The sequence below is a fragment of the Hylobates moloch genome, unplaced genomic scaffold (genome assembly GCF_009828535.3).
Source record: "Hylobates moloch isolate HMO894 unplaced genomic scaffold, HMol_V3 SCAFFOLD_4, whole genome shotgun sequence".
Classification (NCBI taxonomy): domain Eukaryota; kingdom Metazoa; phylum Chordata; class Mammalia; order Primates; family Hylobatidae; genus Hylobates; species Hylobates moloch.
Genome location: NW_026652279.1, coordinates 93,457,408 through 93,472,532, shown reverse-complemented (window position 1 = coordinate 93,472,532; position 15,125 = coordinate 93,457,408). Strand labels below are relative to the sequence as shown.

Sequence of the window (15,125 nt, the reverse complement as noted above, 5' to 3'; positions counted from 1 at the left end):
CTCCACTGCTATCATCCCACTCCCAAACTGCTGCACCGCTCAACTGCATCACAGTAAAACTGCATCACAGTAACAGCTTCCCAACTGCTCTTCCTGCCTCTGCCCTCACGCCCTAGAGTTTATTACTGCTAGGGCACACAGAGCAATCCTTAAAAATGCATAAGTCGGATCACGTTCCTCCTCTGCCCACAACCCTCCCCTGGCTAGTATCTCACTCCAAGTAAAAGCTAAGCTCTCTACCATGCCCACTGGCCTGTGCCGACCGTGCTTCTTCTGGCTCACTCTGTTCCAGCCTCCTTGCTGTTCCTTGTAAACAGTGAACACACCCCTCCTCTGGGTCCTGGCACCCAGAAGTTCTCTCTCCCTGGAACACTATTCCCTCAGATAGCCTCATGGTTCATTTACCTCGTCTCTGCTCAAATGCTACCTATTCAGCAAGCCCTTACCTGACCCCTCCATAAAAGAGCACACCCCAACACTCTCACACCCATTACCTTGCCTTTTAAAAACTTTACTGCATTTATCACTGCTGGACACATTCTATATTTATTTGCATATATATGTTCATAATCTTTCCTCACTGGAATGAAAGCTTCATGTGAACATGGACTTTGTCCATTTTGGTCACTGCTGTGTTCCCCAGCACTACAGCTCAGAGCCTGGCTCAGCGTGTACATGTCGAATGAATGCACGGGCCGAAGGAAACAGCCAAGGAACTATGGCGGGGCTGCTGGCATTTAACCTCTACGCCTTCGGATGCGTCACGAATGCCTACAAGCTACACCCTTCACATTTCTAGCTGGCATTTCAGATGCCCGTCAGTAATGGTGAGGATCTGTGGCCAGATGCTCCATCCACAGTGTATGACATGCATTGATTTATGGTTATTACCCAGCTGGTGGCTCCAGCTGTAGATGCTGTAAAGGCTCTAAGGGGGGAGCAAAGTGATTTTAAATCACTGACATACTGTTTAATAAAAAGTCAGATCTTTTGTGAATGGAGGAAGCCCCCAAACCAAAAAGGAAGAAAAATCTGAAAAGATCAGAGAAGATTTTTTTTCACTTATCATCAGAAAACTAGCAGCAGCATCCAGTCCCAAATGTCACTAGGTATTCTGCTAGGGGACTCTAAGTTCCTGCTCACAAGCCTGCTCTATAAACTTTATGTCTAAAATCAGTGTTGTTTCTTTCCAAAGTCTGTATTAGCAACAACGATGTAGAAGTTATCACATGTAAAATCATGTTACTAAACAGATATATATAAATTCAAATATTCTTGATGTATACAGTAGACAAAACAGTTCACTGCAATTAAGCTTTAATACTAACTCAATATTGGCTATCTTTTTCCCTTAGTAGTTATGAATAAAAGCTAAAGTGCCTTGTTTAATAAATTATCAACATATTAAAATATAAAAAATTTCAAAATTTGATTTTTTTCAAACAAGCACACAAAATAACTAGATATAGGAAAAGATGGAAAAAAATTTATAAAAATGTTGAAGACAAAAGCAATTCTTTCCCCTATTTTTCCTAATTGCCAGTATTTCTCAAGTTTTTATAAGTATTTTATAAGTAGTATTTTTATACTTGAAAATAAATTTTATTTATTTACAAAATAAAGACTATTTCAGAAAAATGATGTAGCTTTTTTTAAAAAGCTTTAAAAACACTTTCCAAGAAGGAAACAAAGGAAAGGGAAAGAGTAGAAAAATACTGGAAGTGGGGCCGGGTGTGGTGGCTCATGCCTGTAATCCCAGCACTTTGGGAGGCTGAGGTGGGCAGATCACAAGGTCAGGAGATCGAGACCATCCTGGCTAACACGGTGAAACCCCATCTCTATTAAAAATAAAAAAAAAAAAATTAGCTGGGCGAGGTGGCGGGCGCCTGTAGTCCCAGCTACGCGGGAGGCTGAGGCAGGAGAACGGCATGAACCCCGGGGGGCAGAGCCTGCAGTCAGCTGAGATCATGCCACTGCACTCCAGCCTGGGTGAAAGAGAGAGACTCCTTCTCAAAAAAAAAAAAAAAAAAAAAGAAAAAAAAACACTGGAAGTATATAACTTTTAAAGTTCTTTGCCACTAGTTTAAATTTTTAAGAAGCTTCAATTTTTTTGATGTATACAGCAAACAACGCAATTCATTGCAATGAAGCTTTAATACTAAATACTGGCTTTAAATCAGCAAAATTGAAAATATACGTTTCTTCAAAACAGGCCCTTATAGATAAAAATATAAATACAAAGTTAAAACAATCTGTAATATTACATTTAAATTGCAGCTATCAACATAAATTCATAATTTAAAAACTTTTTATTAGGGAACTTTTTAACCTCGTACAGAAAGAACTGGATAATAAACAGCACCTGGGTTTCATCTTTACCCCTCAACTATCTCCCCCCAACCATCCAGGAACGCTTTCAAAGTAAATCCTACTTTTTCAGGAAATAGTATGTATCTCTAAGAGGTACTCCTTAATCTTTTTAGTATTCACAATAACATTATCCCAATTAAAAAACGTTCCTTTATTTCATCAAATATTTAGCTTTCAGATTTCCATGATGGTATTATGATTTTGTTTGTTTACATGTCATTTACAGTTTGGCAGCATGAAGAGACTCCCACTGGTCAATTTTGGTGTAATTTAAATAGTAAGGCATAATTATTGTCATTCACTTCAATACACTGAATATACAAAAATCTATGAAAATGATAACTTGCCACAACTGCATGGGACTATTATCTTGATTCTTTACTTTGAAAATTGGTAATTAAATATAAAGAACTGAGCATTTATCCTACCGTTTTTAGGAAGAACTGTAATCATCCCCAGTTGATGAGGAAAAGCTCTTCTGTAGAGGAGAATGACAGCTAATAAACACAAAAGAAAAGTAAAAGTAATTAGAAAATCATGCCACGCGCGATGTCTCACACCTGTAATCTCAGCACTTTGGGAGGCCAAGGCGAGAGGATCACTTAAGGCCAGGAGTTTGAGACCAGCGCAGGACACACAGCAAGACCCAGTCTCTACAAAAATAAATTAGCCAGGTGTGTTGACACGCAACTGTACTCCTAGCTACTGGGGAGGCTGAGGAAGGAGGTTCACTTGAGCCCAGGAGGTTGAGGCTGCAGTGAACTCTGATCACACCACTGCACTCCAGTCTGGACAACAGAGCAAGACCCTGTTTCAAAAAAAAAAGAAAGAAAGAAAGAAAATCACCATTTTTCCAACCCCAATGAAACTACTGATTCAGGCGGGGATGGACGCAAGAGAGCTGATGCCAAAGGGTCACACACAGGTTACTTTCAGACCGAGAGGGAAAAGCACACTCTGCTGAGGGTAGACAGCTGTCTGTCATCCTAAGCCAACGTCGGGCTCAGCATCTCCAACAGTGGGACAACCTGCCATCCTTGCCACATCTCCAGATGGGAAGCTACCCAAAGTGCATGGCACCTTCCATTAAGCAGCTTTGCCAAGAAGGTTTGACCTGAACCTGATGCAGGGTCTAGCTTCCAGTTTCCAGGGGATCCAACGGCAAGACTCAGAGAAACAATAGAAGATGCCACAAGGAGACAATCTGACAAATCTAGATGGAACAAGACACCTGGTTAGTGTCTAAAAAAGCCAATGCCATTGGGAATGAAAAGGGAAGAGAGAAGCTATTCTTGAGCGAAAAAAAAAAAAATCAAGGAGACATAATTATGCTGAAAAGACATGTTGGGGATGAGGGGAAAAATCTGAATAGGGACTAGGTATTAGATGCTATTAGAGACATATTGTTAATTTTTTCTTTTTTTTTTTTTTTGAGACAGGTTCTCACTCTGTCACCCACACTGGAGTGCAGTAGGGCAATCGCGGCTCACTGCAACCTCCGCCTCCCAGGTGCAAGCAATTCTCCTGCTTCAGCCTCCCAAGTAGCCGGGATTACAGGTGTGCACCACTACCGCCTGGCTAATTTTTGTATTTTTAGTACAGATGGGGTTTTACTATGTTGGCTAGGCTGGTCTCGATCTCCTGACCTCAAATGATCCACCTGCCTTGGCCTCCTGAAGTGTTGGGATTATGGGCGTGAGCCACGGCACCCGCCTGTTAATTTTCTTAGGTGTGAAAATGGAATTCTTAAGAAACAAATGCTGAAGTATTTAGGATAGTGTCACGATATCTATCACTTGCTTTGAAACCACACAGCAGAAAATATAAACAATGCACTTATGGCAGCATTTGCTGAATCTAGGTTATGGTTATACGGGTGTTCAATAATTAATACATTCTTAAAGAACAAATCAATAGCCTAGAGGGAGGAATGGTTCACTAGTAATGCCAATGTAACTATTCTAGTCTGTGTAAGTTCTAAATTTCACTGTAATTTAATACATTGGCATTCTGGCTTTGCACATAATTTTTAAAAATATTCCCTTTATTCGTTTTAAGCCTATATTAAAGTGACCCATAAATAAGGAACTTTATAAACTTAAAATTCCGATTTTTCTGTAATGCGTAGTGCCTTTATTTCTTCATTTAGTTTTCCTTAAACTCAAGTCTAAAAGTCTCATCATAAATGGTGATGGGGGCAGATGGGAAGGAGGCTGGCATAAAAAAAGTACACATTAGGTACAATGTACACGATTCCAGTGATGGTGCACTAAAATCTCAGAATTCACCACTACATAATTCGTCCATGTAATGAAAAACCACTTGCAGTCCAAAAGCTACTGAAATAAAAATTTTAGAAGAATAAAACAAATGGTGATGGTTTCAGTTTGAGGCAGAACTTGTACAATATTTTGCTAGTGAACGGTTAAAAGTTAACTGGTCTACAATGGGGCGATGTTTCTCAGAAACCAGGGCCTGTCGGCATCACCTGGGGATGCTTTTCAAAACACAGATGTTTCCTCTTCCCTATCCTGTTCAGAACCACTGGGTTAGGCCAAAAAAAAAAAAAAAAAAGATGAACTTTAAGAAAAAGAGTAAGAAAACACTATTAAGTGGGGTCAAGGGTAGTTTGAGCTAGGATGTCTGGGACTGCCCCTAACCTTTCAAAGTTGAATAAAAATAGGAACCCAAGGTGCCATGCACTTTGGGCTACCCTCACCAATCTCTGATGCCTCTGTGAGGTAAACAACACTAGGCTGAATAGGCCAGGAGACTAACTCAAAATAGAAACAAACGCTTACATTCTCATGATAATCCTGGTGCATTTGCTGCACTCACTCCCACAGCTATACTCTCCGAGACAGCCACAATATTCTAAAAGCCAATTAATTTAATGTCAATTACTTACAATGCATAACTTTATAGTATGAGATATCCATTTTTAATTCGATGATTACTCAGAATTTATCTGAGTTTTGACAAGTGCATACACCTTTGTAACCAAAACTCCTATCGACAAAACATCACCATTATCCCAGAAAGTTCCTCTTGCCATTTCCAAGTCAATCTCCATCCCCAAGAGGCAACTATCGTTCTGATTTTTTCCCATCATAGTCGTCCTAAGACTTCATATAAACGGAACCAAACAGTATCCACTCTTTGTTGTAAGACATCTCAGCATGTTTCGAGATTCATTCACGTTGCACGGATCATTACTTTGTTCCTTTTTATTTCTAAGAAGTGTCCTCCAAGTATATGAATATATCGCAGTTTTTAAATCAAGTTTTCTGTTAATGAACACCTAGGCTGTTTTATTTGTTTATTTATTTATTAATTTATTGGCTCTTAACTGCTGTGAACATTCTTGTACCAAAAAAAAGACAATTATTACTGCTCCAAATGACAGCTGTATTCCCTGTATGATTCATTATCTTGCATTCTACTGGAAGTACTGATAAAATATTTGCAAGGAAACTTCCTGGAACATGATTTAAATATGTGGTTTAGTAGATATGAGGGGTCGGTGGGTGGGCATTCTTGTCCTATAAAAAATTGCTTGCATGCATTTGAAATCATGTGGACTGGAGAGACGAAAATAACTTCTATTATTTGTTCACTCACTGGCTTTTCTCATATAGCTGATATTCACAAGCTCATACTGTTATCTGTTCTTTCCTAGGAGTTTGGATCAAAGTTGCATAGATTCTAGCGGATTAAATATTTGTGAAATTAATTTTGCCAATTCTCATGACCCTAAGAACTCTTTTGCACCTTCCAAAGAAGTTTCATAAAGTCCTTGCTTCTGCCTGCAAACTGTCCCAGTTGCCCCATTCTGGCCTGAGCAGTGCAGCCTTAATCCCAGAGGATCTGCGCTACCGTTACTGAGCCTTCATGCTACCCTCCCTTTGCTCTGGTTTTGCTCTTCCATAGGGAGCACATAGCGTACTCTCCATAATAAGGCTGAGCTGTTTACGTGCTAGAACTCCCATTTAGAACACTGGAAAAAGCCAACATATATCTTTGGCCAACTATTTAACCATATTTTTTTAGCTATTAAATTGAAATAATAACCATATGTTTTAAAAAGCTTTTAAACCCAGAGCTAAAGACTCTATTAAAAATTGGACTTACGGCCGGGCGCGGTGGCTCACGCCTGTAATCCCAGCACTTTAGGGAGGCTGAGGAAGGCAGATCACTTGAGGCAGGAGTTCAAGACCAGCCTGGCTGACATGGTGAAACCCCATCTCTACTAAAAATACAAAAAAACTAGCCGGGCCTAGTGGCGTGAGCCTGTAATCCCAGCTACTTGGGAGGCTGAGGCAGGAGAATCACTTGAACCAGGGAAGCAGAGGTTGCAATGAGCTGAGATCGTGCCACCGCACTCCAGCCTAGGCATCCAGCCTAGGAAACAGGGTGAGACTCTCTCTCAAAAAAAAAAAAAAAAAAAAAAAAAAAAAAAAAAAAATCAACTTATTCTCCTATGTTAATCCTATGTTAGTCTTCTTCCAGAACTCTAGGGATGAGATCACTACCCATCCACAACCTCCAGTCACCTCCAAGACACCTTTGACGCCTCCACTTTCCCAGTCAACCCAACACCAAGCCTCATCGACTTCATTTCCTAAACCCCACTCGAATCCATCCAGTCCTCTCCGTATCCAGTCACCACCGTCAGTTTAAAACATGGACCACCTCGTTTGGATTCCTGCCAGTCTCCTAACTCGGCTTGAGCCCTGGCAACCAGTTCCCACTGCACTGCGGTCACTACACCCAGGACCCTCCTCACCTTAAATAAAACTGCCCCGAGATTAAAGATCTACACCTTCGCCAGGCCAAAAGGCCCTTCCCACCTCTCCAGTTTCTTCTTTATGCCTAGGCCACACTGGCCATTCGGTTTTTGAAATACAGTACTCTCGTCCTTGGTTTAGGAAACGTCAGATCAATGCCTAGCGCATTCTTCTGATTACCTCCCAAACTAAGCCAGTTCTCCCATCCCTTCCCCAATTTACTGAGCTTAACACTGAATGCTTCTACAGTCCAGTTTATCTTTCCTTTAAAACATTCATTACAATTACAGTTTTGTGATGATCTTAGTACTACTGCTCTCCATCACTAGACCGTAAACTCTACCAAGCAGGAACAAAATGGACTTATTCGTTACTGTGTTGTGCCTGGCAGAATAAATAGTAGTCGATTTTCAGATTCTTCTCTCCACCCTCTACTTTTCTAAGACTTAGACCTTTCACAACACGTACTTGAAACTGACACTTCTCAGTAAGAGAACTTGGTTTACTTGGTTCAAGTCTTAAGCCACGGAGTCCACTAAATGACAAATGAGAAAAAAAATCCCAGTCACTTCGTGACCTTCCCCCATAAGGCCTCCTCCCGCGGCAGCAGGCAGCAAGAACAATGCGCTTGTCCAGCATGTCCTGCGCAGGCGCCCTTCGCCTGGCTCGCTCTGTCCCACCTGTGCCAGGCAGTAAGCGGCAGGAGCACCTCCGGGAGCCCCCGACCCGATCTGGGGTAAGACGGCTGTGACGCCCACCAGCAGAAGGCTACCCGCGGAGCGTCCCGGCTAAAGACGGGACGTAGCGACGTGCTGCGTGCGTGCGTGCGCAGAAAAGTGGGCGCTCATGGCGGGACGGAACTAGAAAAGCTCAGTAGGGCCGGCGCCGACTCTAGGTCTAACATCCCTGGGAAGTTTGTGCAGCGGTCTCGCTGAAAATGGCTTTACAGCCCGGCAGAACCCCCCGACTCCGCAGCAGGACCTGCGGAACCTCTTCGCCCTCGGTACCGGCGGGACGGGGTGGCCCTGACCTTCCAGGTGCCTCCTTTACAGGCGCGCCCCCTAAGACCACGCCCTCCCGGTGCCAGTCCGCGCACCGCTCCGCACGCCTCAAATTTAGCATTACCTGTGCTAGGGCAAGCGATTGGTATACTCTGGCGGACGCAAGTGCAGCGGCTCCGCGGCGAGTCCCCTTCGCTCTCCGTAGTGGGCGGGGCTTCATCCGCGTCCTTTAAAGGAAAGGTGATGGGCGGAGCCGCGCTTTTCTACTGTTGGGATTCAGTTCCGCCGACCGAAAATGCGGAGAGCGCGGAGGAAGTCACTGAGGGGAAAGTGCTGCTCACCTGGCTCCCGCCGCTCCGCAGGTGCGGTGAAAGCTAATGTCGAATTTCTGCAGCAATCGGAGCAGCCCTTCCTCCAGTTACATTAACACCAATCTCGGTCTCCTACTAGGGCTTTATAAATAGCTTTCATAAACGTCTTTTTAGTGTAACACTGAATAAAATGTTTTATAAGCGTCTTTTGTAAGGATCGTGAGTGAAAGGGCGCTGTCTCCGATTTGCAGGTGAGCAGACAGCTTCGGAGTGCGAACGGCTCCCCGCGGGTCCCCGGTGGCGCGCGGCTCCCGGAGGCAAAACGAAGCTGGGGCCGGGGCGTCGGAGCCTCCGCGTTGTAGTTGGGAGAGGTTCGAACGGGGCCCCAGCTGGCGAAGGGGAAAACGGACCCGGACCCGGACCCGTGGAGCCTGCTTGAAAGCCGGGTGCTGGGGGGGTGGGCCGCCTGTCCTCCCTCCTTTTCTTCTTCAATAAGAAATTCCTCAAGGGCAGACTGCGAGTCCACAGTCGTGAAGCCACCTAATCTGGCTTCATACCTGGAATGTTTGGATTCCTGGTACGAAGAGAAACTAACATTTATTGGCTACTAGTCCACTGGAAGGCGTTGTCTTATTTCTTATTAACTCCTTGAATCAGCATTACGTCTTATATTACAGATGACAAAACTACTAAAGCTTTAAATAGTTCTTTGAGAGCAAAGACGAAATCTCCATTTCCTCTTTAGCTGCTGGTAGCTCGACGCTCACTGTTAAAATAGGGAGGTGATGAAACAACTCTTGTGTGAGACCGAAAGTCCAGGTGTGCATCTTGGCCATTTCTAAGTTAATCAAGAAGAATTAAGGATTCATTTTATTCTATCAAAATTATTTCTCAATGCCAAGATATTTTCTGTGACGTAGATTCGGGGGATAGACACAATACCTGGGAAAAGTTAGGTACTCAATAATGCCAGGTATTGTGGCATTATAAAGCACATTAGAAAATGTGCTTTATACCTGGGAAATAGTTAGGTGCTCAGTACCTGGGAAAAGTTAGGTGCTCAGCACAATACCTGGGAAAAGTTAGGTGCTCAGCAATTATAATTGCCCACATTTATGATTGCTTTTACCTATGTTCCAGACACTGTTCTACGCACTGAGCGTATCTCAAGTTATTTAATCTTCAGGACAACCTTATGAGCCAATTACTATTATTACCCATTTTACAGATAAGGGAACTGAAACAAATTTGCCCAAGGTCGCGCAACTAGTAGCAGAATGAAGAATTAAAAAAAATAAAAAAACCAAACCCAGGCAAACTTTAAATGTTCCTTGCATTGCTAGACTGAAGTAGTGAGAGAAACAGTAAAGTTACGAGTCCATGAAAACATTAAAGGATGTGAAGTATGTACAAATAACTGAAACATTTAATGCCCAAACTAAAGACTTAAAATTTGCTGAGGTAATAGCACAGGTAGGTTCACACCAAGTTAATCACTGGTAACTGAAGCTACCGGCCAGCATCCATTTGCAGTCCCTCTTTGAAGGCAGCTGTGTCCAGAGCAGGTGGTTTAGGAAGCTTTCTAGACTTCATTGTGAGATGTCTCCACACCTAGAAGATGGTGCTTTAGTGTTACTGGGAGGAGACATGCAGAGATGGGATGGCAATTACAGACATGCCCACAGATGGAGAGAAGCTATTTTTTTATCTTTTCCCTTGAACTCTCCTTTGACCTCCAGCCGAAATGGAGCTTGGCAGCTTTTTTTTTTTTTTGAGATGGAGTCTCGCTGTGTCGCCCAGGCTGAAGTGCAGAGGCGCGATCTCGGCTCACTGCAACCTCCGCCTCCTGGGTTCAAGCGATTCTCCTGCCTCGGCCTCCCAAGTAGCTGGGATTACAGACGCGTGCCACTGGATCCAGCTAATTTTTGTATTTTTAGTAGAGACAGGGTTTCACCATGTTGGCCAGACTGATCTCGAACTCCTGACCTCAGGTGATCACTCCACTCGGCCTCCCAAAGTGGTAGGATTACAGGTGTGAGCCACCAAGCCTGGCCACTTGGCAGCTTTTAAAGAGTCATTGAAAGCCTTGAGCTCTGCTTGGTGGGGGCAGACTTTGAAGATCCTTGAATAAAGATGAAGACTTTGGTTTGGGGAGATGCTATTACTATGCCACAGATCTTTAATAAACTACTCTGTTATGTACATAGAAGAGGACTCTGAGACATGTGTAGAGCTTTCCCAATTGTTACCGTTTCTACACATAATTTAACCCCCTCAAAAATGTAACTCGATAAGACTCAAATCATGGTGACTCTAAAAATGCCTATGTTTTCTACCACATAGTAATTTCTACATTAATTTCCATAGCATGCCCACGAACTTTCTCTTTCAATGAATATATGGGTGATTTGCTCTGATGAAGGAATAATGAAAATATCCTGTCCCTCTCTTTGCCTGTTAGCTTTCCAAGTCCTCCCACTTTTCCCCAACGCCGAGGGGACCTTCCAAAACAGGATTGTATGTGAAATTTACTTGCTTAGCCCAAGGTCATTGAGGTACAACATATCTGATCCACAAAAGAATCAGTCTGTGGGTGATTTCTTTAAAAAGTTATGAACACTGGGCTGCGTCTTTATAATGCCACAATGACTGTAACAATTCATTTAAACATCTAATACTAATAAAAATCCTGATTGTTGTTGTTTTTTTGTTTTGTTTGTTTGTTTTTTGAGATGGAGTCTCACTCTGCTGCTGAGGCTGGAGTGCAGTGGCACTGTGTCGGCTCACTGCAACCTCCACCTCCTGGATTCAGGCAATTCTCCTGCCTCAGCCTCCCAAGTAGCTGCGATTACAGGCACCCACCACCACGCCTGGCTAGTTTTTATATTTTTAGTGCAGACGGGGTTTCACCATGTTGGCCAGGTTGGTCTCGAACTCCTGACCTCAGGTGATCCACCCACCTCAGCCCCAAAAGTGCTGGGATTACAGGCATGAGCCACCGTGCCCAGCCAAAGTCCTGGGTTTATTTTGAAGATACGAAGCATCTTCAAACTTTAAAGCCCATGTGGGTTCAGATATCCAGCATATTCTTCAACAAATAATTGTTCATAGATTATATACTCCTCCCTCTCCAGATTATAAACTCTTACATGGGCAGTTTTGCTAAAATTGGGGGAATTGAAGTCTATTATATGTGAGATTCTGTGTAGTGCCAACTAAATGTAGCTGAGAGCAGTTAAACGGCAGCAACTCTGTCATTACAAGGCCAGTTTAATAGCCAAAAGGGTCCATGCTGTCCTTAGTTGATGTTTACAGACTTGTCAAGAGTCATAGAAACAAGGCATGAAAGAGGCTTTGGCTGAGTGTTAGGTAACTCGTTCAAAACTTCCTGAAGATACTCTCAACCCAATATTGTGTGTCTATTACTGTCTGTTAGAAACTATTAAACCCGAAAGCCTTCTTATGAAATCTCTACCATTTTCCTCAGGCAGGATTATAATTAATCCATTCCAAACATGTAAAACATCTCTATGTTTAAAACAAGACAAAACAAAACTCGAGGCAAGGAGATTTATCTTCTCATTTCAATGTTTTATAAGACAGGGAGTCTTTTTCTTTACATAACCTAAATCCATCATGTTGCTACTTAGTCTGGTTCTGCAGTAGAGCTGGAGAACATCTGGTGACCACATCTGTGTTATAACCGTTTGTGTGCTCTCAAACTATTTGCTAGATTCAAAATAAATTTCCTTACCATGAGTGAGATTTCCCATAACGGATTAATCATTTCTCTTGTCAGAATATGATGGCCTCAGTTATTAAAATGTGGTGGTTGTGAATCAGCAAAATAAGTTTGTCTAAAATGAATGACATATTGTAATAAATTTTTAAAAAGCTTTCATATCTGCCAAATAAAAATATTTGTATATGGAAGATCCACTTATCTTCTGTGAAAAGTCTCTTGTGCAACTGCAGAAGCAGAAAATAGGTTCAAAAGTTTCATCTGGAACACAACAGAGACATGTCTTTCCATTTCAGAGGTGTTGAGTTTTGGGGTGATTCAGTTAACTTTGGTCGTTTTGAAACAATGAAAATAATTTCATTTTTTTTTTTTGAGACGGAGTCTCGCTCTGTCGCCCAGGCTGGAGTGCAGTGGCGCAATCTCGGCTCACTGCAAGCTCCGCCTCCCGGGTTCACGCCATTCTCCTGCCTCAGCCTCTCCGGGTAGCTGGGACTACAGGCGCCCGCCACCACGCCCGGCTAATTTTTTTGTATTTTTAGTAGAGACGGGGTTTCACCGTGGTCTCGATCTCCTGACCTTGTGATCCGCCTGCCTCAGCCTCCCAAAGTGCTGGGATTACAAGCGTGAGCCACCGCACCCGGCCTAATGAAAATAATTTCTATTGCCATCATAGGACATCATGCAGAACAACAAAGAGTTAGTACAAAATGTACCATGCTGACTACTGTGTAGATAAAGCAAAACAGGACCAAATGATTAGTTAGTATTTTACATTTAGAATGCAACCCAGCTGGGCACAGTGTCTCATGCCTGTAATCCCATGACTTTGGGAGACCGAGGCGAGCAGATCATGAGGTCGGAGTTCAACCAGTGTGGCCAACATGACAAAACCCCATCTCTACTAAAAATACAAAAAAGAAAAAGAAAAAAGATTAGCTGAGCATGGTGGTGCATGCCTGTAGTCCCAGCTACTTGAGAGGCGGAGGCAGAAGAATCCCTTGAACCCGGGAGGCAGAGGTTGCAGTGAGCCAAGATTGCACCACTGCACTCCAGCCTGGATGACAGAGGGAGACTCTATCTCAAAAAAAAAAAAAAAAAAAAAAAAGAATGCAACCCTATACTATTTTTAAATACCTACGTGAGATGTTGTAGTTACAAGGCTGTTTAAGGAGGGGAGGACTGACAGCAAATAGAATGTTTGTGATAAAATAAATTTGTGCTCTCACAGTTTCCCATCTTTGAGGCAAATGGAATTAAAGGCAAATTATTCCATTTTGGAAAGTTCCTCAAACATGGAGTTTCAGATGTTTACTGTATAGGGAAGTAGACTTTCCACTGTACGTTGGAGTCATTGTTTTGCTGCTTTTTCACCTTGCAAGTTGCTAGGTTCTGCTGCAAAGATTTTTAAAGCCTGCTTTGTCAGCAGCCTAGGACACATCTCTGACCTTACCAAAGTGGAAGTGAAAGCTCTTAGTTTTTCTTCTTCTTTTTCTTTTTTTTTTTTTTGCAACAGTAAATCTACTAATTTTACAGTCAGTTGAACAGCAATAGATTAATTTGTGTAAAGTCTGCATTCACAAAGAAAATCTAAACTTCGGTGGCTTGAATGCCTGAAACTGCAGTGTGATATTTGAAGGGTGGACACTCTTACAACTTGCCCAAGAAGGATGCAGGCAGTTCACTGTCACCTGCTTCTCGGCACAGGTGCTGACCCCTCGGTCGACTCGGGGCCTCCTGATGGGGTAGCAGGAAGGCTGGGCCTTTGTGTGCTACAGAGAACGCTTTTCCAATAACTGGGCTAGTTCTCTCCAGCAGCCACAGGAAACAGAAGAAAGAAGAGGTTAAGGGCCGCCACGAGGGTCAGAATGGGTTAAATTTAGTTAACATCAGAGGTTATAGCTTTTAACAAGAGCTTCAAGAAAACTTATTCGAAGATGCAATTTGTTTCTTCTTTGTCCACTGTTATTTTTTTCCGCCTATTGATAGTGACAGCTTAACAAAGTTTTTATATGGTAAGGGTTTTCATCCCTTAGAGAATAAAGAACTGTGTTCCTAAAAAGAGACGCAGGTGGAAAACTTTATAAAGCTTCCATGATTTCCAAATTGGGAGCTTTGAAATAGGCTCCCTGCTTGGCTAAGTCAAAAATAATCTGTGAAAAAAAAATCTCTATTGGAAATGGAGGAACGCTCCAGCAGTCAGATGCAGAGCTCCAACTTCTAGAAGATTCTTTGTGTGAATTTTTCTCTTGGCCATCCTAGTAAACTTTTCCCAGTTATTCAAAATTATCAAAGTGACCTTCTCTGTAGGTGCATTTCTTCAAATTTAAAACATAATACCGGGCAGGACTAGTTGTTTATTGCATTTCTATGTAAGCAAAGAAAGATGGCCATAGATTTCTGTGTATGTCCTTCATGCTCGCTCTTAAAATTCTGTTACTCTGAATTTTCTGTTCAAGAACTGAACTGTTATGGAAATTGGGCTTTCAAAAGAGAGTCATGTAAATTCCAGATCTTCAACTGGAAATGTATGATTACCTAGGACTGATACTCAGTATCCCACATCATACTAAGGCCTTATGTGTTTTTTAGCTGCATTTCTCTGATAAATACGAGGCTTAGCTTTTGAATGAGTTTAATCATTCATTTAGCTGAGATTTTCAAATGCCGAACTTGGGTTTTCAGACCCATGTTTCTACCTGATGGTCAGCAAGGAAAATGTAATCTACACATCTAAGTGCTGAACTATAATCTGCATTTGAAAACATGTTTGTTTCAGGTATGGTGGGGACTCATTTAAGTATTATTTGGGAAATAAGATGTTTTATATAAGGCAATCTTCCAGATACCCTAAGCTTACCTCTCAAATCCATACAAACTTCTATATTTTTACCATTATGAATGAAAGTATTTTATA

At 42.3% G+C, this 15,125-nt stretch overlaps 1 protein-coding gene across 7 annotated transcripts in view; it reads right to left on the bottom strand.

The window, feature by feature from the left end:
- The window catches only part of MTIF3 (mitochondrial translational initiation factor 3), a 67,849-nt gene that overhangs the window by 6,665 nt on the left and 46,059 nt on the right, over nucleotides 1-15,125 (bottom strand). For 2 of the 7 annotated variants that reach the window (XM_032150584.2, XM_032150583.2), the window contains exons 1-2: nucleotides 8,283-8,379; nucleotides 2,799-2,867 (exon numbers count right to left, since the gene is read on the bottom strand). The gene's annotated coding sequence lies outside the window, so the exon portion shown is untranslated. Of the gene's footprint in view, nucleotides 1-2,798; nucleotides 2,868-6,501; nucleotides 6,782-7,625; nucleotides 7,651-7,837; nucleotides 8,380-15,125 lie in introns of those variants that run through there. The other 5 variants (XM_032150586.2, XM_058437736.1, XM_032150587.2 and 2 more) reach the window with 4 other exon arrangements.